This window comes from Lepeophtheirus salmonis, chromosome 5, assembly GCF_016086655.4.
Source record: "Lepeophtheirus salmonis chromosome 5, UVic_Lsal_1.4, whole genome shotgun sequence".
NCBI classification, from domain to species: domain Eukaryota; kingdom Metazoa; phylum Arthropoda; class Copepoda; order Siphonostomatoida; family Caligidae; genus Lepeophtheirus; species Lepeophtheirus salmonis.
The window spans coordinates 47,821,240-47,847,690 of record NC_052135.2 but is presented as its reverse complement, the minus strand read 5'-3'; the positions used below and the strand labels follow the sequence as shown (position 1 = coordinate 47,847,690).

The 26,451-nt window shown below is 28.0% G+C and overlaps 1 protein-coding gene across 2 annotated transcripts in view; it reads left to right on the top strand.

Annotated features, from left to right (window-relative positions):
- Positions 1–26,451, top strand: part of LOC121118779 (prolyl endopeptidase FAP) — a 373,925-nt gene that overhangs the window by 188,691 nt on the left and 158,783 nt on the right. Inside the window, exon 1 of one of the 2 annotated variants that reach the window (XM_071888737.1) lies at positions 6,645–6,795. The exons of the other annotated variant lie outside the window; for it this stretch is intronic. The gene's annotated coding sequence lies outside the window, so the exon portion shown is untranslated. Of the gene's footprint in view, positions 1–6,644; positions 6,796–26,451 lie in introns of those variants that run through there. 2 annotated transcript variants of the gene reach the window in all.

Sequence of the window (26,451 nt, the reverse complement as noted above, 5' to 3'; positions counted from 1 at the left end):
CTTCATGACAGCTAATCAGCTCTCCTTCTAAACACAGTTCATATTTGTCAGAGTGCCTGCATTAATTTTTGGGTTCTTTTTTGAACAAACCAGTAGATCATCTATATTTTTAATATATTTAATTTTAATATTCTTTTGTAAATAAAGTACCTTCAGAATTTATATTTGTAGCTATATTTGTATGATTTAATTAAAAAAGGGGCTCTTGAAAAATAACTTTTTTTATATCTTTTTTAAACTTACTTTTTATATGTATTTACATTTGAGATAAGCAGGGAATGTTTGTACACATTTTAGGACGTATAAAATAATTTTTTATTTATGAAATATCAATTTAAAGGAAGTCGATGCTATGAATTTTTATCTAATTTGGACAACAATTCAGAGCCTCGTTTGTAATACTTTTTCAAAATATACTTTTTATATCGCTAAATTACATTAAAATATTTAGTAAATGCGAGCACAAATTTTGGGACTTACAAGTCAACTTTTTAAATTAAAAAATATTTTACTATAAATGACGACCAATTTTGGAAAATATTTCAGAGTCTCGGCTCTAATGGATTTTACTTCACTTTCAGTATAAAAATGTAAATTGGTTGCTCATAATTTTGGTAGTATATCCAATTGGGATCGACTTGAGTAACAAAGAAAAAAGTGCTAAACATTTAATAACAGATATACATTAGACACTTACCGACGTTCTTTGAATAATGATTTTGCATATTCATAAATCATAATCATTATTTATAATTAAGATGGAATCAAACTCTTACCTATAAATTAAATATAATTATTTTGTCTATAATAATAATGAGGTGAAAGAAATTGAAAAAGATGCATAATAAATGAGCTTCATTATGTATCCACACACTCCCTCACAATGCCTTATGGAAAATTTTATTAACAGCATGATTTCCTCGTTAATAAGTATTTGTATTCCTAAGAAAACATTAATCTGACGTTTTTATATATTTGGTTTATCTCATCTGAAAAAGTAATTACTTATGGGTACTCGAATATATTAGGGTGTAAAATATTTCATTTCTAGGAAAAAAGTAAAAATAAGGAGACTTACAAGTTTTCTTTTGGATACACAAACATGATTGACAAAGTTTTAATCATTTCTATAAATATTGAAACGTAGCTCAATGGTTTTAAATTTTGAAACTTAACATTTTTGGAACAGAAATTGAATAGTTTGAATATCATCCTATTACAACACATTACAGATTTTTAGTTTTATTTAACAAACTTAGCTTAAGAAATAGACAATGACAAGTATTTTATAAAATAATAAGTATTCTTAAAGAACAATAATAGTGTTAAACAAAACATAGATAATGCGCTCGGGAGAAATTATTATATTGAACTCAATGTGCGTAGGTTTGTCAACGGGCATTCCTATAAAAATAAATTTACTTTATATATATGGACTTAATACAAGATTCTAGGTTATATGGAGTTAATGTAATGTTATAATGTTTACGTATACTTAATCATGGCAACTCCATCAAACCAAATAAAGGAACATTAAAAAAACCCTTACCTTCTGTCTACCAGTCTTTTTGTTAGTATATAAAAGCCAAAAAATTTGATTACTATGTACAAAATTTGCAAATAGGTTTATTTTTTACTTAAATAAAAAAAAATAGTGAAAATTTTGATGACCTTTTTAAATAAAAAGTATCTATATAACCAAATTGCATTACAAATTTACAAGACATATAAGGCAAGGGGTCTTACATTTGGGAATACTTTTTAAAGAAAAAATTATATGATTTTATGATCATACTGAATTAGTGTGTATTAATAATTTAGCTATTATTAATTATTATCACTATAAATGAAAGTAAATAAGGGAAAGTTAAAAATAGATTTTGTTCATTATCAGAGACAAAACCTATTTAAACACCCACATTCAGGATCAATACAGTCCTACCGTTTCTCCAAAAGACTAAAGTACATCTCTTGCTTAATGAAGTGATAATTTTAGTCAATTTCATACACATTTGATTTGAGATTTATAAGGATGAATGGTCTAAAAAGGTGTTAATTTGCTTGAATAACATTTCAACTATTTATAAAAGCCATATTTTTTCTTCTTTTCTCATATTTTAGCAATTAAAATACTTGAAAAAAAAACAAAAACGCCAAGACATGTAATTTCAGAGAAAATTATATAACTTTTTTTCGGTTAAATGTGGAACTACTCTGTTCCTTTCCAAGAAATTTACCTAATATGGTTATTGATAACATTTTTAATAAAAAGGAGAGAACATAAACTTGTTTCAGGCATTGGTTCATTTTAAAAAAAAAATAATTTTTCCATAAATTAACTATGTATGACGTATTGAATATATTTTTATTCTTTCAAAATAAATGTGATTTGCAGGAATTTTGGGATTGAAATAATAATTCCCAAACAATATTTTTATCTTAATTTGAGGAAAGAATCTCAACTAAAAATGTTCTCAATGCAAGAATTAAAGTCTTAAATTGTACTTGTAATATGGTTTTTGAAATATGTTGCTAAATTCAAATTAAAAATTATATATTCTAACAATACAAACAAATATCGTTATCAAATTATTGAAAAAATTAAGGATATCAATGTGCATTACATGATTTATAGTATAGCTATATTAATGCGTAACAAATTTAATATATTCAATTATTGGTACGCACAACATTGTTGGATTGATAAGTCAGGTAAAATTGAATAAAGTAATTATATCAGAACCTAGTACTTAAAGGTTATAGGTGTCAAATTGCTTAGATGGTACGTACATAAAATTTCATGGTGATATTTTATTTATTGTCAATTTGAAACTCGTTCAAAAAGAAACAAGTTGTTCTTTCTTTTTAAATTTTATTACTAGAACATTTTATAAATTATGCATATCTGTCCTGTCAGTACTAAAGGAAGCTAGAATGGTTTATCTGGAAATTGAATCTAAATTACATTTGTAGTTTTCTACTAATTATCGTTACTTTCTAACATCACATTGTTTTGATTAATCCTTTTCAGCCACCCCCAATAGCAATATGTATTATCATATTCAAATAATTTGAAAGTGTAAATTCTATTTGAAAAAGAAATATTTTCGCAAAATAAGTATTTTATTTAAATGCAAATTCTCAATAATAATTAAGGTTATTAAATATCTGAAATCATCCCAAAAATTTAATAAAATTTCATCAAAAATATGGTCATGAAATATTGGATTTTATATATACATGAATTAAACAAATAAATTGGGAATTTCTCATTTTTTGAACTTTTGTTATAAATTGTTTGTGTGTTGTCGAACCACAAAAATGGATGAATTCAAATATTAGAAGTATATAAACCTATAAATGAAGTACGATTGTAATGTATCTAAGGATTTATGTCTACATATCTTTTGTCACACATTACTGCATTTATGTATATATCAAGATCGAGTAAAGTAGATAGAGTAATGACTTTTTTATAATATGATATCCCTAAATTATTCTGGGATGTTTTTAATGTACAAAAAGACGATGAAATCCGATCAAAAAAGAAATTTGATCAAAAAATATCACGTATAAAATATTTCCAAGTGTATTAGCTTATTAATACGAGGTTGGTCTGTAAAGTTTCTGATTTCACCTTGAAGATGACATCACTCGTAAAAAGAGGCCAGTCATATATATCTGGCATCTTTTGGTAGCTCATCAAAGTTTTTGTTATTTTGGTCGCACAATTGTTATGCAAAAGTCGTTTAAGTGAGTTGATATGAGTGTTTTGTGAAAACTGAAAAAATAGAGTATTGAGCTATCATTGAACATTTGTTTTTGAAAGTGTAAACTTTAAATAGATTCAAACAATAACAGACATATAAAGTCTTAATGTATTGAAAAGTGACACGTCTATGTCAATCCAACTCCGAGCCAAAAACAAAAAAAAATGTGTCATGAACAACTATTTTGAAGATAAAAATCCCAAGAACTATTTGGACGGGTTATAGAGATGGAAGCATTGCTGAGAAAAGTGTGTGTAAATCTACAAGGAAACTATGCTATTTAATTTTTTTTTTTTAATGTTTTGTATTTTTGTTAAGTGGGAAACTTTTCCGCCCACCCTCATATAATTTAGTTTTGTCTATATTAATTGCATTATAATAATTTTCATACAAAAGATTCAAAGAAAAACCAATCCTTATACTCTGCAAAAATCCAAATTTATTGTTATAGAAAGCATCAAATAGAATGAATTTCCCCGGCAAGCTATTACTCTTATGATGTATATCTACAAAAGTTGTGTTAATCTAACATTTTAAAATATTCAGCAGATATATATTACATTTTTGATAAGGCATCAGTGACACAATTTTAATTTGCAACTTATACATTAAAAAAAAAGTTATGTTACATATTCTTCAGTATAGTGATAATATTCTGTGTTTATAATTCATTTAAATATATGTTTCTACATGTAGAAACTAAGTACGAATCCAATATTCGTACAGGCCCATTTTAACAAGCAACAACGAAGTTGAAGTTTTGTTTTCGCCTCAGTTTGTTTGTATGCAGAATTACAAAAAAAGTTATGAACCGATTTTAGTAAAACTTTGTATGGAGATTATATACTTCACAATAAGATACAATTAAATTTTTGAGGAATCATCAAGGTCATTTTTTCCTGTCTGATAATGGAAAAAGTTAATGATTGATATTAGTAGAACATTGTTGAGATACTTTTGTGAAGTCAGTAAGAAGCTATTAAATATTGAGAAGTAAAGCTCAGAAAAAGTGTTAAAATGTCAAATTGATCATAACTTTTGAACAAAGAGAGATACATATCTAGGATAAACTTATGGTTTTGTGGAACTTACCTTAGGGGAAGGTTTTCGCTTTAGCAAGTGCCGATTCTATTATTTTTTGTGAAACTACTAGAATAAAAATAAATTAATTTGTTGGGATCTCAAAACATACAAACATGTGTTGCTAAGATATTACACTAATATTTTATTAACATACTAGCACTTACCCATATTATATATTTTATTTCAAATTATTTTACTAATGCTTCAAATAACTCCAGAATTTAGTAAAACTTGTCGATAGACAGCATAATCATTGAAATTATGTTCCTCCTTCAACCATAATAAAGATACATACTGAGACAAACTCGCTATTCCTATTCCTAATTCTCTTTTTTAATTGGCATTCAATATATATTTTTTTCACTTTTTCCGTTTGTACTCATCAATTGACACTCATCCAGACATGCCAATCACTAGGCTAGCCAAGACTATAACGTGATCAAATGGAACATCAAAAATGCTATCAGGATCGACCTGAGTTACTTGTTTAGAGTCAGAGGCTCAAGAGATCAGTTAACAAAGCAGAATAAGGAAGACAGATGAGCATAGGCAAGGTTTTTTTTCGGACAAGAAAATCCACAGCATTGACGTTATGTCAACTAGTCATGAAGGCAAAAAATAACGCATTGGTATGGTCCTGGTGATGGTCATCACCCCCCCCCCCCGTGTATGCACCCACTTCATTCAAAAGGGCCAGAAGGTCACAACAAAAGAGGTCTACAAGGACGTCCTCATGGACGTGGTCTTCCATGGATGAATGAGGTCTCTGATGGGAACCAATATTCATTGCAGTAAGACCCAGCACCTCCTCATATGGACAAGATTGTCCAAGAGTTCTCAAGAAAAATGACCCAGATTTTTGGTCCCTAATTGGCCAGCAACAACCCAGACCTCAATCCCTGTTACTTTTACCTGTGGGGCATTGTAGGGAGGATTACTTGCAAGAATAATCATGCCTCAGTTGTTGTTTTGAAGGTCTCAATCGTCAAGACAATGAATACCTAGTTCTGCCCGAGGTAGCAAGAGCATGCAAGGCATTATGCCGACGTCTACAGATCATGATCGAGAACCAAGGATTTTATTATGAATAATTATTTAATATGATTTTCAAATGAATGAAAAATAATCTTGCTATCTCTTATACAAGTCACATAATTAGCATTAATGTTGTTCATCCTATATTTCCTTATTCTTATATCTGCTTTCAGCCAATCTAATGAAATGTTATCATAGTTAAAATGCACCTCTGCCATACCTTTTTCAAAATGACAGGTTTTTTTTGGTTACTTATCGAAATTCCTGAGAATTTACAACTCTAGACAACTTTACTAGTAAGAGGTGTGGATGATAACACTTGCATTAGAGATGAACATAAGATTTAATTTATACATTATGTGTCAAACAAACAAAACAGGAAAAAACCAAAAGATTTTAGTTAATCTGATGACCCTAATACGGTAAAAAATCCAACATTATACTCAAACCAAAAGGTGTACAGACACTACGATGCTGATTATTATGATAAAATGATCATCGTAAGTCCTTTTTTTTTGTATATGAAGCAATGCCATACTTAAAAAAAAGGAAAAAGGAAACTTATTTTTCCTTCTCTTCTTTACTTTTTTCCTTTTTCTTCCTTCTCTCTAATTTATTCTTCCTTCCTTCCTCTCTTGTCGTTTTGTATGTATGTTGGTCTTCATGCTGAAATTCTCCCTCTTTTAATGACGGTGGTGAAGAGAATCCATCCTAGCCGGCGTACCTTTATACAGTGAACAGTCTACTACTACTACTACAGTCTCCAGTCATAGCTTCTATCATGCCCATCAGTAGTAGTGTTGATATCAACTATTAGATTTTTAGGGCTCAATTTGTGCATTTATTCGAGTGTCATTCGCCTACCCAAAACTTTGCAACCAACTCTACCAATTTCATCACAAAAAACGTTATTATCAATAGCATTATTATTATTATTATCAAAACAACAGCAACAGCCTTCAATGCAGGTCCAGTTCAATGGTTATTTTCTTCTTCCAATTATTGACAAAGAGTTTGAAAGTTCCCAAAATTTATCATGTACATTTATTTTTTACTTTAAGCCAGTCTTTCACTGGTAATACTGTGTGTTAACTATTAAGATAGAAAATATAATAAGTTCTATGAAAAAGTTGAATTTATAATTCCATTATCTCTACTTGAATAGAAAATAGGCCCTCTTATGATAATTTTCAAAATATAAATTGATCCCCATATCAAACCTATAATAAATCGATATACTTTTCTCCCCACCCCCATGCGTGCTCAGAATTATATCAGTTAAACTATGTCAACTTTGTAAAATTATTAACTTTGTATACAGGCTACTTTAAGCCGTACAAGAATTTTTAACTAATTCAGATCTGTTTTTTTATATTAAGCTGTCAAATTATCATATTTCAAAATACAGGTGCTGCACTTAATGTTTTTATCCATTTTTGTTTTGTTTTCAAAAAAGAACATATTAAATGATTAACAGATACTCTTACATTTTTATAATTTAATGAATCCTTTACTTTTCATTATTGTTTAATAAATTGTAAAGTACTCAAATAGTTGATCCTAAAACAAAGTATAATATTTGTATTAGATTTTGGTCTGAAAATTCTAGACTGATATTAGACCATTATGATTTTTAGTGAACCAAACTAATTTTGCCTTTTAAAAGAAATTCGATTTGAAGTGTCCCATTTAAAGTTTGGTATATACAGATTCTGTAGATGAATTGTTAATGACATCATTTATGTTTCAAAATGATATAATTTTGAATAATAACGTCGTATGAAGTTAGATTTCTAAAATAAATCCTATTTTTACAACTCATAGAGCAGAATGGGAGAGAAACTCGGTCCATTTTTATAAATTAGAAAATCTGTTTTCATATTGAAACCAAAAAAATGGATCCATGATTTGAAAAAAAAAAAATTTTGTTCAACGATCTGGAATTGCGGTCTGGACCAAAAAATCAGTAAACCATTTAAGACAAAACCGAGTTTCAAAACTATGTATTTTTGAGAGAAATTATATTACTTTCTAATTAAATAAACTTTTTTATATTAAATTACATTTGTCAATATTTAGCCCTACACGTTGTTAAAAACTAAAATCTATTATAGAGATGAAGTATTCTAGTTGAAATCCCGAAATTTGTATGACCAAATAGTAAAAGATATAAAACAAGTTACTTATGATACTTAACTAAAAGTTACAGTCAAAAAGTTTGTTTTTAATATAATTATTAGTTATTAGTTTAACGGTTAAAAATACTTTGCTGTGCCCCTAATGTTTGCACAGAAGCAAATAAATACGACACTTTTTTTTTTTTTTTTTTTTTTTGTGGCATAAATTATAATTCACCACCACGTATTTTTATTCTTAATGAGCACCAACCCAAATGGAAGTAATGTCAAATAATTAATTATTAGAATGATCCTGTATTTTTCTAATTAATTACTTTTCAATAACAAGGTATTCATTTATGCAACTCTAAACGTCAATTAGTGCTGAGTGAAAGGAAAGTGGATTACTTACTTTGCCTACACTTGTCTTAACTACTAGTAATTAAATAGGCAAAACTCATTTGTATACAGTTGTTACCATTATATATGCTTTACTTTTTTCTCTTTTATCTGATGACTACAACATTGTACATACATATTATTAATTCTCAAATCCAAATAAGGCTAAATTTTGGATAAAAACAATCTTGTTTACCTCAATAGATGTTTAACATAAGAAAAACGCTAAATATCCGGATAAAAATGCTTAATTGTTAATGCATGTGTACTTTTCAAATATACATGCATTAAAAATTCAAAAAATATACAATTTATTTGTTTTCTAATATACCTTTTCCAAATATTTGGGACGACGAATTTGTCGATTAATTCCATATTTTTTCGACTGTTTCAAGTTTGAACAAGCTATCTAAAAAACAAAAAACACAGGACAAGGTGCTTGCATTTCCATGAGAGAGTGCACATAAGTGTCAGCATAGACAGTTTGCGCACACTACATACATGAAAAACGAGATAAAACGGAGGCTTGCTGATAAAAAAAGATTAAAGTACTTCTTATATATTTTACCTCCTCCCACAAATAAGTTGTTAATAGCAGGGTACACGTTTTTGGAATAATATTCAAGTATTTTGCATTTGTGAGTATTACCTCGAAACATGTATAAAAAATCATCTCCAATTACATCATACTTCAAGTCTCTACTATCCATTATAACCATATATCAGATTCCAAAACATAAAAATATAATTCAATTGTGGATGAGATGGGGCAGCATTATGCTAAAAAATGACAAATGACTAGTTTTATAATGGACTATATATGTCTAACATCATTTAATTATGAAGCAAGTAAATAAGTAAATATCTATGTACACAAGTTTTGGATGTATTTTAGAAAAGAGTAGACCTTTCAGATGAAGCTTAAAATCAGTTCATGATATCGGTATATGAAAAACGTTCATAATTTCGAAAGCCCTCTAGAAGGCATCCTTTGCAATTATACTATTGTAAAATATCTACTTTAGTTTACAAATTGGATTAGTTTAATAACACTTTATGTATCTTTTATGCTAGAAAATAACCCCATCCTCCAAGCTTTGTCATTATTCTCAATTTTGGCTTAATTAAAGTACTTGGGTTATTCCACATTAAATCAACCAAAGATTCTTCCCTCAACAACTCAGAATTGAATGACAATTTGCATAAAACTACAGCAACAGCCTTCAATGCAGGTCCAGTTCAATGGTTATTTTCTTCTTCCAATTATTGGCAAATAGTTTGAATTTGTGTACATTTAAATTTTTACTTATTTACTTCAGAACTCTTTTTTTTAAATCAGATCAGTTTTAAGCCTGTTATTTTTGTAAAAAACTATGGTGTACACAATATTTCAGATAGTTGTAACTCATGAACCTAGCCTTGAAATTAATTATAGCTTTTCTGAAAATTAAAAGGATGTGATATTTATATTTTTTTATAACACCTCATTCTTTACCATGATCTTACATTGAATCAAACTTAACATAGATTAACCTAAATTCTATAATTTTTGAAAGCTCCGAATGTCATCATTATAGGTATCTACATATGCATGTGAGGAGAGAATTTTTGTTTTGTTTTTGAAGATAGTTGGATTGGAGTTAGAAATCTTTGGCATCCTATTCTGACTCTTCCTAAGATTAAAGACAGAACGCTATAATTATTGGACGTAAATTGGGAGTAAATTTTTTTGTAGAAAATGAAAAGTTGCTTGTATTTGGATTCATTATTCCCTTATTGTATAATTGTGAAGACAAACTGAAAAAAATATATTATCCACAAGGTCTGTGACAGTATGTAGTTTGGGGGCTATTCCTTTTTAATTTATATTTTTACTCTTCAAATACTATTTGAATTAACAAATACAAAATATATTCAATTATATTGTCATTCGGGGAGTTGTATTATTTTGCTGAAAGACAGTGCCACTTTTGATCGTTCTGTAAACAAACTAATGTATGCAAATTTGTTTGTTCATCATAAATATTACTTAAAAAATACATTTTATATCGAGTTACCTTTATTTAGAATTGTAAAAATTATGACCTATTATGAGTGTGATACTTTTTGTAGCTCCAACCTGGAGAGTATTTTTTTATTTTCCATAGCTAGTATAATATTATTTATTAACTCTCTTAGTAACATTGATTGTATCACTTTATGTTTATTTTATACATCTAAGCATGAGTGATTATGATGTAATAATGACTTAATATAATTAAAATATATAATTAAAGTTTTGTCTTTCTTTCTCTTTCAACGAAGTTTGATGAATGGGATACTTATTTTAATATTCTTTTTAAAAAGAATTCAATAGATTTTTTTTATTTTTGTAGTTCCTACTAAAAGACTGGTGCTAACAGCTTGGACTCGCTGTTAATAGTTTAAGACTCGAAAATTAATATTTGAAAGCATCTTCAATTTTTCCTAAGAGATAATTATTCCTTAAGTGCAATTTATTTATTTGAATGTTTATATGAATTTTAGTCATTGGAGTGATAAGTAGAGTTGGAATTTATCAATATAACATGGCAAGTTGAAATTTTCGTATTTATAGAATCGGTCATTGTTGGAGATCTAAATAGTCTCTAAGTCCAATCGGCCTAAATTAATATATATATATATATATATATGTAATATTTATGTAAGTAAATTAAACCTTTTTTTTTTTTTTGATTAAATCAAAAACTATATGGTAGGCAAAGGAGTCAACTTAGTTTCTACTTATGTAGCTCTCATATTCTTACTTAAAGATGTGAAAATTATCAAAATCCCAACAAACGTAAATTCGAAGAAAAGGCTTATACTTGTGTATTGCTTGATGTGTGTATTCTTATTATTTATTCATATTTCATTGAAAATGTAAATGTATTACATCTCTGTCAGCAAAAATTTCATCTCTAAAATTAATTCAAATATGATCTGTACGCTCCCAGGATTTGTACACTTATCAGATTTCGTAGATGGATTCATAATGATTCTGAGATGGATGTAGAGGTTTGAGGGGAGTGACACTAAATATTTATTAATTAGGGGTAACTGAAAATAAAGGGACCCCTTTAACGGACGTTGTAGATTCTATAATAAACCACAATCAGCACCATGTGAAAGACATACTAATTATTCAATAAATGGTTAAATTTCCAATAAAATTTTATGGAAACTTCATTGAAATGCTTTACATAAGCTAAATACTTGTATAGAAGATAATTTGACTCTTAAAACAACAAGTTGCATCTAAGTATTTGTAACAAAATAGCATTTAAATGAGTGGTAAAACCACTTATGAAATTAAATTTGAATTGGTTTTTCAAGGATTTTAATTAATTATCTCTTTCTTGAAGGTTATTTATCTTGTGTGCATTATGGAACATTCCTAACTTTTTTCACTGAAGATATTTTTTATCTCTTATTTACTTAAATTATGTAGTATTGTTAATTTATCGAATTCTCAGTGAGTCTTTAACTTGCTCACAATTTGAAGAGTCTAATTTTTTGCAATTCATGAAGATTCAAAAAGATTAAGAACATTAAACCTAGGGTAATTGGTTAAAAATGTATGATATTTGTAAAAGAAACAACTATTGGTTAAGATGATACTTTTTGGATAAACAGTCAAAGTTTAAGTTCTTTTGTTTGTCAGTTTCTTTGAACATACAAATACACGAAAGTAATTCACGAGCTTTCTTTGTAAAAAAATCAATTAGAACTGCTATTCTTATTTTGCTATTTATGTCCTAAAAGATAGTCGATTTCCACAATGATAATCTTAGATAATAGTGCTTTATAAAAATATCATCATGCTTTAGGTCTCTAATTCCCAGCTCTAAAGATAACTGTATCAGTGTTGAAAACTACTCAAACTCACAACTTGAACTCAAATTGCAAACAAGTTAATCTTATTAAACTGCAACTTCAAAATCGAAATAAAAAGACTCGATAATTGACTTGGACCCGTGAAAATAACCCATAAAAAAGGTTCAGGAAGGCTTTTGGTTGTAAGATTTCTGAAATTCAAACTATCATAATGATGGTTATATTTTATGCAATTTTTTTTTGTGTATGATATAACTGAATCCACTACATTGCACCATATTTTAATTAATTATTTTGTTTTTCTAAGACTTTTTTGAGCGTAGTAAAAAGAGTGCACACGTAAATAGATTCATTTTCCAGTAAAAAAATAGTTGTATAATTTACATATATATATATATATAGACAGATTGTTCATATATTCATGACAATTAATTGAATGACTTTGAAGGAAATAAATTTCTCTTGAGAAAATATTGAAGTGATACGCATATATATTATACATACTTTGTAACATAAATGTATAACAATATACGCACAAAAATGTGATAAAATAATTAAAAAAGTGTCAAGTGTACTTTTGAAGAATTCGATGGGTCTAATGTATTCTGTTTAAAAGGGATTTAACCCTTTCATTACCAACAGAACTTGAGAGTCCTAGCATCCTTAATCTCATATTATTTATCATTGTGACAATTATTTTTATGAAATCTAGTTAAATTTTGTTCGCGACTCTTTCATAATAAATAAAAAATTTAAAATAATATGGTCTGGCATAATGATATTTGTAAAAAAATAGGACAAACGAGAGCAATAATTTTTGTATTTGCAAACCGAAGAACCTTTATTTATATTTTCCTAAGCAATTATATTTACTATTAAGGAGATAATATATATGTATAAAGATATTATTTGTACTGGAAAGATAAAAAGTAACTTATTTCTTCAAAACAGTTAATTTGCTTTCTTTCGAAACATTTAAAAAAATACCGGAATGACCAAGTAAATTGTTTTTTATTTTAGCATGCCTGATCAATTATTTATACCTATATGTGCTATATAAATGAATAAAAATGTTTAGAAGGTACTTCAGTTAAACCATTTTTTATTGTTCATTTCATTTTTGATTTGTTTTTCTTTATAATATCTGAATGGAAAAACTCTAAATTAAGACTCAAGATTTTTATTTTGTTTGATTTATATATTTGATATAATATAAAAAGGAAGTTTACTTTATATCTCAGGCATGAATTTTTGCCCACCTAAATTTTGATATTATATTTCTTCCTAAATAAATTATCAAGCACAAACTAAAAAATATATAGATTCGAAAAAAAAAATTATGTGTCTTGTACTGAAAGGATAAATATATGTGTCATAATACAAATATTTATGATACGTTATAGTTTTGAATATGAACATTGTATACAAATGGATAAAAAAAAAGAAATGGATACAGCGTTTTTACTAACGTCACATACTGCTTGATAGAACTAAATCAACTTTATACCGGAGGTATATATAATAGTAATTATTAAACAAAATACACATATTTAAAAATAATAATCTTAAACAACTTTTGTATAAAAATAATTTGAATTGTTGCATTGGTTTATAAAAAATCAAAAACTTTTTTTTTTTTTGAGATTATAACTCTATTTCACAAATTATTATTATTTTTACAGAGTTTGTATCAACATATTATGTAATGAAAGAATTCAAATCCATATTTTATCAACAAAAGATATAGTAGTATAAGAGTTAAAATATTAGAAAGTTAGTGTCCAAGATCAAATTTAAAATCAAAACGTATTTCTACTTCAAATTTTTATAAAATTGTTTTTCCTTAATTTAGAATAGATTCAAATAAAAAATTGTCAAAAACCAGATTTTATAACTTTTATAAATTAATTACTAGTTAGTGATAAACTTGAATTAAATTTAATATTTGGAATTTTTTTTTAAAAGTAAAATTTTATTGAATTGATTCAAAATCAAAATAAATCGATATTGCAGCTCAACTAGACGTTAAATAAAAATATAATGTTTGTAAATACAGCCTACACTTTAATCTAGTTTCTTTGGCATAAAAAAATCATATATGTGATTCCTTTTTAGACAAAACTATTAATATATGGGTTTTTTTTAACTTTAAATGACATTTTCTCTGAATTAAAGGATCGGATATCAAATTTAATCACATATTAAAAATGAAAATAAAATTTTCACACATAAAATTAATTTTTATTTCTGTGTTTGATTTTTTATACTCAATAAGCTAAAGCTTATAAAAAAAGTAAAAAATATCAAAAGTTTCAAATTGAAAACTCTCAAAAACCAGCTTCTTATATGAAAAATTAGTTAAAGCTTCGTGATTAACTTTTTAAGCTAAATTAAAATGGAATATGGAATATATAAGATGTTGATTTACTAGTCTTATCAATGTAAAAAAAACGTACATCTGTTACGTCATATTATATCCCTTTTGTCAGCTGATACCCTCACTTAATCATTTGTGAATCTTGTATTTGTGCATCAATGATTGATAAATACACTTATTTTGGTATATATGATTAAATATAAACTATTTCTTTGCATTAAAAGAAGACATTTTCATATTTGATAAAAATAAACATAAAAAAGATTGTTATCGAAAAAGGAGAAAAATCAATTTTTTTATTATAATAATTTATATATTTTTTTACTTCATAAAAAGACTAGACGAATATTTAATATACAATTTGGCTCAACCACTACCAGATCGAATTTGAGCAATAAGAAAAATAGCATTCGGTAGACTCATAATAGAAAGGTAAGTATGCATACACATACTTTATGTAGTAATTTGGATTGTGTTTAAATGTGGCGATGAATTCATTCGATTAACTACAATTTTTAAAAATTATAATAAATGAAACGACAGAAAAGCCAAACTTATATTTTCTAAAACATTCTTCAAAAAGTTAGGGTTAATATGTTTCTGTTTCTTTTTGTATATACCGAAAATGCTTCCAATTTACAACCCGAGTAATAACGCCTTAATCATCAGAACTAGCGCAAAATATGGATATGTAGTTATCAAACAAAATGGATAACTTTTCTACAAAAATGATTACAGAGAAAGAATACGTTATTATTGTATGAATTGAAAGGGTTTTTACTCTAATATATATTTAGTTGTTTATGTCACTTCAAATATTGCGGAATAATAACCTGAAGGGGAAATGCTCTATGTTTGATAGCAGTGTATAAGGAGCAAAATCAATAGTATTGTTGGCATATTTACGTGTAAATCAAGTAATCGAATGAATTTTTTTACGAAATTTTAGGCATCTAAAGATCAGTAACGAATATATTTATTATTCACTTCACATTAATAATGGAATCAAGCCCATTGAAAAGACTTTGGTATGGCCAAATATTTTTTTACAAGCTGTTGGACCATGTATCTCAGATTACAGTTTTTAGGGACACAAAATTAGGGTGTCGAGTGCAATTGACATCATTTCAAAAATTCCCAACTAATAAAAGTCGATGCGGTTAAGACCAGAGCTCGAAAGAGGTCACATAAATTGGTTACACAATAGAACACAATAGGAGTCACAATATTTTTGCGCTTTTCATGGCTAAATGTAATAAAATAGCATCTTGGGTGTCCCTTCCATCCCTAATCTCATTATCAATAAGATATGAAGTAAATCGACTAGTACTAATTGTTCCTGAGTAATAGTATGCCGATACCAAAATCAATGTTCCACTTGATGTAATAAAATTATGATTTTTATAATTTCTGATTCTTTTTCAAATAAAATTGTAATTAAGGTCAATTAACTTGATATTACAGGGCATTTTGCAGAATTTTTGTATTTGAGGTGGCAAGTTCAGAAAAATTATGACTTCATAAATTATAATTTCTAATAATTCTATCGGTTACAGATGCATTGTAAATGTTGAATATTTTGCCAGATATATCAGTCTACATCCAGACTTAATAACATTACAAGACCCAGTCCTATTACTAATTTAGTATTATAACAGTTTTAAATGCATCAGTAGTGTTTTGTCAGTCGTTATTTATTCTATCTAGTCAATTCTAGTTTTAGTAACAGTCTAACCGATTCTTAGATTCCTGAACCGGTCTTTTAATTTTTTTTAAAGTGTCAAAGGTTTAATAAGACAAATAAGATATAATTATCGCGCATTGCAGATATTTTCAAAAATAATAATGGTTTCATTATAATTCAATATCAAACGAAATATTATTTTTTACTTAATTATATAATTAATACTATTATATGACATGGTAAGTAAAACCCTCATTGACGTCACGAGGAATGGATTTGACTTTCTTCAAGAACCGAAATGTAGGACTGAACCGTATTCTGAAATAAGGAGAGACACACCACTATGAACCGGTACCCCAGTACAGCTATAGTACCGAATTATCGAGCTGTGCTACTCCTGAGGGGACATCCTATTTCTAAATAATGCAAAATACATTGTATTCAATAACTAATATGCACTTCTTTAACATTCTGCTTTCTAATTGGTTTTTGGGGAATCCTAAGATTATTTAATTATCCAATTAATATTTCTATTTTTTTCACGCCCACTCTGTATGTATACGGCTTTTATTTAATGTATAATTTTTGATAATGAATGAGTGAGCTTTTGTATGTAGTAAAAAAAAGCTTTTCCCTTTTTGTAACAACCTCGAAGAGTCCTATTTATCTGTTACAAATCCTTTTGCTTTTTAGTCTTAGTCATCAGCAACGTTTTATTAATGAATTTGTATAGATACGTCCATATTTATAGATTGCATACATTAACAAATTTGCGTACAAGGTGAAGACATATAGAGATAAATTTACATACTAGGAAGTTTTTAAACTCCTTCTCCATGACAATAAGTTTTTGTGTATTCAAAAGTACAGTCAATTTGTCTTTTTATGAGCGATAAAAGTAGAAATGCAGTTTGTTTTGAATAGGTACGATATATTATAATCAGCTTACATCAAGATATAATTTAAATTTTACTACATATATCTCAACCTTTCAACCAAAAAATTCCCGAATTATTTATTGATGCTATCATAAAAATTTTGGTTACGAATCTTTACATTTGGATTCTATGAGTTATAAATGCTGGAAGGAAATCTGTGGATGTTATTGGTACCTTGGAATCTTCTGTTGCTATCGATTATTGTCTATCACTACTCTCCGTAATAATCAACAATAATCCCTTGTTTGCTTTCTTTTTTCTCCTCACATAAGCCATAAGTAAGTTCCTTGTGTCCCTCCCTGTTCAGCATTACATAAGCACTTATAACTATTTTCGAGAAATAAACTGTATGACGTTACAAAACCTCATTTTTCAAAATAGAAATGAAATATCTGGGGATAAATTTTTGTAGGGAATGAATTTACAAGGAATGTATTTACTTAGCACCCACTCTCATAATGATTTCTTAAAGTTCTTATTTATTAACAACTGACTTGACGCATTTCATCAATTATTGCATTATCCTCATCACAAGGTCTTTAATTATTCATTTAAAATACTCCTCCTCATTATTTAGTTGCAATTTGTACTGCTTACGTATACAATTTTGAAGAAATCTAAACTTCTGAAAAATCTATTTGCTATCTTGCGATATAGCAATGTTTTATCAACAATATATTATTAAAGAAACGTAAATTTTTTGGAAAAAATTGACCTTGTACCAACAGATTAATGACTGTTTTCTCTTTCTCTCTTTGAAGAAAAAGTATAAAATAGAATGGTGATTGATACGTAATAAGTATATCTCAAAGCTACAAAAGAAAAATATGAAATACGGTAGTTAGCTTATCAAGATCTTTTTAGTTTACAGAAGTATTTTCCTTCTCAAGATGTTTCTTTTTGAAGTGCACTTTAATTTATAATATCCTGATATCATTTTTCTTAATGATGCATGCAATTTTTTTTCCTTAGTAGAATCCACCTTGATAATTCTATTGAGAAGTTCCATTCATATAGGTGCATAGTTATTTATGGTGCCCCCTATTGGACAAAAAATTAGTCTCTTAGCCAACAAAATATGATAAAGTATTTATTGTTTCTTTCATAGATTTGATATATCCATTGTGTACATGTATTGTGTGAGCTCAAGTTTAAAAACACTTAGACTCAAGTCAGCTATCTCTGATGGTATTACATATTACAACAGCAAAAATGTTATATTAGTAATGTGTTGATTTATTCAAACAAGTAGAAAATGATTAATTATATAATAGATAAATTTGGTACCTTTTTTTTGGTGTCCTTTGTACAAATAAAGAAAACAGAGGGACTGAATGACCTTCTCCATTAACAAAGAAAGAGAGAGGAAGCATCGATCAAAAGAAATAATTTATAATCTTTGCATATATTCATTCAGGAAATTTAATGTACAAGGATATTAATATGTATACCTAAACAAAAGATAATACATAATTTATTATTAATTGTTCTTTGAGTAGGATAAAAGGATGGGGGGGAGGGGGGAGTTTCATAACTCATTTTTCTTTATGTAAGAGCTTGGAGATGTCTAAAGGATCTTGTTGGGGAAGTAGTCTTGATCTTATTAATATGCAAGGAACCATAAATCAAATTATTAGTCGGTAGTCTAAATCCTTTGCAAGAATAAAATCCTTTCTAAGACAAAACACAAATCAATTGTAGTATCCAATATACGAGTAGAGTATATAGAGTCATTCCCATACCTCTTTGTACTTTCCCTTTATTTTTCCCAAAAACGAACGTAGGTAGTAAGTACTAGTATTTGGTTTCGGTCAGAAAATCTTACACCAGTATGAGGCACTTGTGATTTTTGGTGGACCGAACAAACCAGGTCCAGAATAGAAGTTTAATCAGAATTGCTCTAAAAAAATGAATATTAAAACGTCACGTGAACTTTAATATGTATTGCATAAATAACATTGGTATAACTCATAAAGCAGGATAAGTGAGAAAACAGGTCCTTAGATTGAGACCAAATTAAATTTTGTCTTGTGTATATATTCAGACCAAAAAAATTGATCCATAATTTGAAAACGGTAATTTTTTTAAATGTTCCTTTAATTGGTTAGATAGAGTTGCACTGATTAAGTATAAGTAAACACTATAGTATTACATTTACTCCATCTGACATAGGAACCTGTTGGTGAAATCCATATACATATAGTATATTTCTTTCTCTAGGAATCGCCAGGGCGCGAACGTTCATTTATTTCAAGAGACTAACTTCTCCCGAGCGCGTTGTCGATGAGCTACGGTGATTCCATCTGTTAAATTTTAGTCTATGGCTTAAGATTGCAGTCTTCAGCGAAATATTTGTCCAAATTGGTCTATGGTCTGGGATTAAGGTCTTGACCCAAAAATTCTTCCAAATCAACTTAGACAGAACAAAAAAAAAATTAGTCTTGGACCAAGAATCAACACTAATATGCACTTAAGAACATTAGGGTACGTCAAATGACCAACTATGAATGATTGATTGGCATGTGCGTTTTCAGTAATGTTCTTTAAAACGAACATAGCTTTTAATTCAAATAAAGTAATTTGATCAATTATCCTATTTATTGCATATGTGGTTTTTAGACATATTCGCCAAATGGTTGTTTGCAAGAAGATGTGTCTTAGAGTAAAATTTAAAAATATATTATTAATTTGTTTATATGCATATATTATTGATATTAGTAGAGAAATAGAGTTTTTAACAATAGTCAGAGAAAATTACACATGTAGCTCTTTTACAAAAAAGCAAACTAGAAAGATCTGATTTCCAAAACTGAGTTATAAGTGTGGATTATATTTATACTCTTTGACAAATAATTTACAGTTTCTATCACCAATTTTTTTAGTTCTTTGCTGCTCCCACCAGTTACACTTAAAGTAGCCAAAATTCAACCTCACAATAAAATAATCAAAAGTTGATCATTTTTATTTGAAAATCCCTATGGGCAAAATTTCAGAATCCTAAATCAAATAAAAATTTTAAGCTTTTTCTAAAATTATTCAGTAGCCCAATTAATCTCACAAATTCGAATACAAACTAATAATTGACTTAAATACATCCATATAATATTAGATTGTATGAATGTATATATTATTTAGGGTTTTTTTCTGTTCTTGATTTTCGTTCCAGATGGCGTTTAGTTTAACGTATCATGCATATCATACTAGAATTTAAAGGTCAATCCAAACTTGTGATCAGATTTATTTAATTAGTCAAATAGTTTCTTTTATCTCTAGTACACTATAGATAACAGTAAATATATGATAAATATATACTTATTTAGAGATTTTATTGAAAGTAAAGTTTTAAGGATATCGGTTATAAGCTTTCAAAACAGATATTCTTTATAAAACAGAGATAAACATCGCATTTGGGGAAATTATTCTCTTGAACTCAATGTTTGTAGGTTCGCCCCTGGTTGTTTTTAGACTAGGAAATATGATTAAATTTAATACTATATTGTTTGCTTATACTTCATCAGTGCAAATATATCTTAACAATTAAAGGAAAATTCACAGCTGGGTCTTATCCATAATCATTCTAGGGCTTTAAGTACCTCGAATATAAATAATATTACATTTACTATTACTAAGTAAAGTTGTTGAAATAATCTTAAAGCATCTTAATTCTATCATAATTCTCTTGATACTGCACAGATTGATTTCAGAGTTTGTATGTGATTTAACTTCATACTATATTCATATGTAGTTTTTAATATATTTTTGACCAACGTATGTTCCTTATTTTTTGCTAGAATATTTAATTTTGAGTGTGAAAATAATATATTTGAAATAGATTATCAAAATATATATATAAAACTATTTTCCACCGACACGATAAAATTTTTTATGATTTCAGGATTTAAAAAAAAAAGATAATTCTGAAAAAAAAAAATAAAATAGGCGAAAAGTACTTAAAAACCAAAATTGTATCAAAAATGACTTCATTACTTTATTTATTATGCAAGTCAAGAACATGTTACTTGATTGAAAGGATTAGTCATTACAACGCATAAAGTTTTAAATGTAGAAAGAATGTTGTGGAGCAGTATTCTGTTTTCATAACAATAAAAAATAAAAATAAAATATATTCATTAAACAGCACTTTTCCATTTTAATATTTAATTTCGATTTTTTTTGAGCATTTTTAATTTTATATTGAGACATTGAAAACAATTTTGGATTAAAAAAAGCCTATCAACTATTATAACCTGAATCAGATATCAAAACTATTAAAGTATTATACAGTAATTCTCTTCTAAAAAGTTGATAGTGTCTCCTTCATGGAAATTATATTTAATTTTGCCGACGTGAGCCCTTACATTAGGCAGTGACGTCATGCAAACAAAAGCTAAGCAGCATTTATTAACTTACTCTGCGTGAACATATGTTGTCATGAGTTATGAGAGAAAAATACGGCATGAGGCGAAAAATTATCACACTGTAGCATTAAGAGGGTAATTTATCATTGCATTTGTATATGTGTCTATATAAAGTACAAGCTCACACTGGGGGGAGCAATATTCATCGATTTAGGCCAACTTATTCGACTATGCAAGATAAATTTGAAGTCTATTTTTTAAATGAACAAAAAATTAATTGTAGGAGGACTTAAAACCAATAATTATATAAAATACATTTTAGTAACTAAAGTCAAACTTATATTAAGTCCACAGGCAAGATAAACTAAAGAGTGAAAACTTAGTGTAGTTGATCTTTTGAGCAGGTTTCGTATTTTGGAACAATTCAAAAGTTCAAAATAATGGATAAAGGAATACAATTTATACACAATTTAGAGTTACAATGACTCCATTTGAACCATTGTATGTCTTTGATGTTCGCATATATTACGTTTATTTCATTCTCTATGGGCAAAAGATACGCAAACCTACCCACATTCATTACAAGATAATCATTTCTTCGAGCAAGTTGCCTTTTTAGCTACGTTGTTCCATTTTTCAAATTTTACAAATCTTTGTAATAACTTGTGTAACCTCTATCACAAAGATTGCAAAGACACACATTATACAGTTGTTTTATCTTATGAGATGTTTGCCTGGGAGCTGTTTATAACTAGAGTTTAAATTGTAATCATTTTACGTTAAAAAAATAAATAAAAACAAATATGGTAAGCCTGACTTTTAAAAGAATGAGTGAGAGAATAGCAGTTTTACTGTCATGACGTTTCATCAAATTATCTTCGAGCAGCAATGAGACAAAGGAAATAAAAACAAGTTCCACCCGTATCCAGCAAGGATAAAGGCAAGAATTAGTTCATTGTCGATCTTCAATTATAGTCTAAGTCAAACACGGATTTATACTTTCAACTCCCCATCAAATCATCAGCGTAACTCTTAATAATATATCAACACACAAACTCGTTGTAATACTTAAATTTTTGATCCTCAAAAATGAAATAATTTTATAAGAGGTTTAGAAAATTTAAACAATGAAATGGTTAATAATGATTTACAACCCTAGATATAACTGCTTAGTTCGGTAACTATGATTTATGAAAAAAAAGCCTCAGTTTAAATATCAATATATGCTCGTTTTCTTCAAAATAATGATTATATATTTATTTAATAGCTTTTGATACAGGCATACAAACAGGGTGCGAGCTAAAATCTTGGACTTGCCATTACATCAATATATATTACGTTAGGGTGAATGTATTAAAATACTATGTCGTATTAATAAAAGTAGATACTATTTTAGTTGATAAACAATAAAAAAACAAACTTTAAAAAATCAACCGTTCCCAGGATGGAGGCGAAGAGACAAAAGTTGTCGTATTTTCTCTACGCTTAAATAAGTGTCGAAAAGATTATGAAAGTCACAGGATGCTCACAGAGTCTTTTTTACAATATAAAAAGCTTAGTGGATTTAGGTTAGATCCTTGGGAGGTCTCCTGGATGCAGTAGTTCCCAGAATATCGGGATCTTGGATGACATGGGCATTGATATCGCTGGACGTCCAGCTAAGTCGATGAGGCAGCATGCCCAGGCTCTCAATAATAGTGATTGAACTATGAGGAGGTGTGGTAAGTATTACAGGAATGCCTCATTTGTAACAACGACATTAGCAATTGCTTTCAACAGCAATCTATGCCAACCGGGTCAACAGAGGCCAAAAACTGTTGAAATGGTCAAAACATAAAGGTCAGTTTGACCACCCATCCCCCTCCAACTGTTGCCCTGCGACTGTGGAATTTAGGATGTATTCGAAAATAGATCCTCTACTACCCCTCACCGAAATTTGGATGACTTGAAGGTCTCTGTTGAGTAGCAGCGGGCGGTGATGTCCGAGGCCTTCATTAAGAAGTGTTGCGGCGCCTTCAGTTTCAAGTTGGAGGACATGGTAGCATCAAAGGAAATCATTTTTAAAAATATTCAGATATATGAATGAATAAAGGCTTAATCTTGAACTCCTTTTCATTGTTGTAAAAGTTAATCCTATTTCTTCTTTATCAAAAATTCTACGATTTTACCTTGCACACTCTACATTTGAATCTAATTTGATTACCTCCATTTAGTATTTTTTTTTCTTCTTGCCAATTGGTGCATATTTTCATCATCAATCAGTTTGATATATAAAATATTATTTGTATATTTAATAGTTGTTTTTTTGCATCATTTTGAGAATTTCTCATACATCTTACCTGATTAAAATATGGTTTCAAACAAACGATAAAACTTCATGACTTTATTTACATTGTTTTGTAAATAAGTCTACTTTTATAAGGAAAGATTGGTAATATTGCAGATTGTCTAATAATAAGCCAAATACAATAGCATGTTTAAGACTAATTTACGTATAGAGTTGTAAAAAATATGACCTTCCCGTATGTTAAAGAATAAAGAAATTGTAGATTAGCATTGTAATCCTAATAATTTGAAGGATGTTTGGGAGAATAACAACTTTGCTGTCATGACGTCTTATAAAATAACCTAAACGCTGCTATAAATAGAGAAAAATAAACTCAAGTTTTTCTCTGTATCTTGTTACGCTAGAATTAGACTAACGTCGATTTTACATCGTGGTTAATTTATATCTCAATGTATGCTTCAAGATTTAAATAAGAATGAAGATAAAAGATTTAGAAAATTTAAAAAAAGTAACAACACTGCCCTGGTTTTGCATATAGATCATATTTTTTACAATTATTATTGGTTTAAATAAAGTTGCTTATTTGTAGCATTTTCGATATGAAAAAAACAAAACAAAAAAAACAACCTTAGATCAACATGGTAATCCTGATAATTTAAAAATATTTGGGGCAGGAGCAGCTTGGTTGTTATGGTGTTTTATTAGATAAGCTACAAGCACCTATGATAAAAGGGTGAGGATGGGGGCTGAAGGAAATCACGAATAACGTAGGCAAGAAATTATTATAATCTTCTTTTTCCACTCTGAGTTCAACAAGGACTTACCCTTATAACTATCAATGAAACATTCTTATTATTATCCGTTTTTATAAGGACACGTACTCATGCTTAATGTATAATAAGATATTATCTTCTCAAGCACTAAAAATCTTAATATTTTTTGGAAAATAAATAAAAGCAATGGCCAATTCAAAAAAATAAGAATTTGTATCTCAAAAATGGTTTAGGTTTTACAACTCTATTTATGAAGTAATTTCATGCACACAAGGAATATTATTTTCCCCAATAATTTTATACGTAGAGCTAAGACTATAATATATTATGGTATTGTTTTTTTAAGTTCAAAAATATTAAAGCATTCAAGTTTTGCTTCCTTTAATTCAATTATATCTTTTAGTACATAAATATTCCAATGAGAGTCGAAAAAACACTTTGTGTTCGTATTATATTTATATCTACTTCCCATTTAAGTGGGCTAAACTTTAGTTTATTACACGTATTTTACTTCAGGAAGTTCACTAATCTTTTACGCAATATATCAATAATAATAATAATGATTATAAATAAATTGATGTCAAAAAATGAAAGTGACCTATGACACCTTTAGAATTTGCCAAAGAGTTTGTCAAAAAAGAGGCAAGGAAAATAAGAGAATGTATTCCATTTATATAGTATTCCTTGACGTACGTGCATTCAATAATAATTTTGCATTTTAAATAAATAAGTGTAGGGCATTTAGGTAGATTTAATTCAACTTCTGACAATGTCTAAGACCAAACATAGATATAGAGGATAAAAAAACACCCCTGACAAAAAGTTTTTTTATGTTCTTCCGGATGCTCAAATTTTCAAAACAAGAATCCATAAACCCATAATATCGAATTCGCCGAAAAATGTTTAATAAAGCAAAAATGAAAGTTGGAAAATATTTTCCAAACTGTTGATGAAATATGGTCCAAAAAAGAAAAATATATATCCTGACTTCATCAATTTAATAAAATAGTGACGACGCTGACTTTCATAAGAAAAAGTTTGCAGGTATCGACTTTCTTGTCAACTTTGGTGGTAGAGCCTACTTAGTTGTTAATTTTTAATAAAAAGGAGTTTTAATGGAGTGTGTCCTCTTCCTGATACAATTATGGGTCACGTGTTTATAATTAAACATTTACATAAATTATGACTAACTAAGTGTTTTATATGTTAAAATTGCTGCTATCTAAGCTAGGATAAAAATCATGACCGTGAAAATATCATAAAACATTGTACCTATGCGAGACAACGTGTCTACCGATAGAGATCAGTCCTAATTTTCGAAATATAAAGGAGTAATCGGTAAAAGTACTGTTAAATATAAGCTCACTGTGATGCCATGAAATTTTAATTTAAATTTATGAGCATTAAAATGTATCATGAGTAGCAAAAACTAATGATAAATAGAATAATTCATTTAGTTGATGAATGAGTAATTTGGTATACTTCAATGAATCCTTCAATATGAATATTTTATATATAATGATTCATGGAACTTTCGATATCTGGAAAAGACTACATTTTTCATTTTCCCATATGAGTCAATTAATCATTTATGTGAACAATAATAAATAAGAGAAAATTATGAAGGGAATATATTGTGTTTAACATTTCTGAAATATCAATATATAAGTTAAAGCAAATATTAGTCTCCCTCAAATTATTGAAATAACAAATTTTGATTTTACAGTTATTTTAACAAAAATTTAAATTTAAAACTTTTGAAATCCACAATTCCT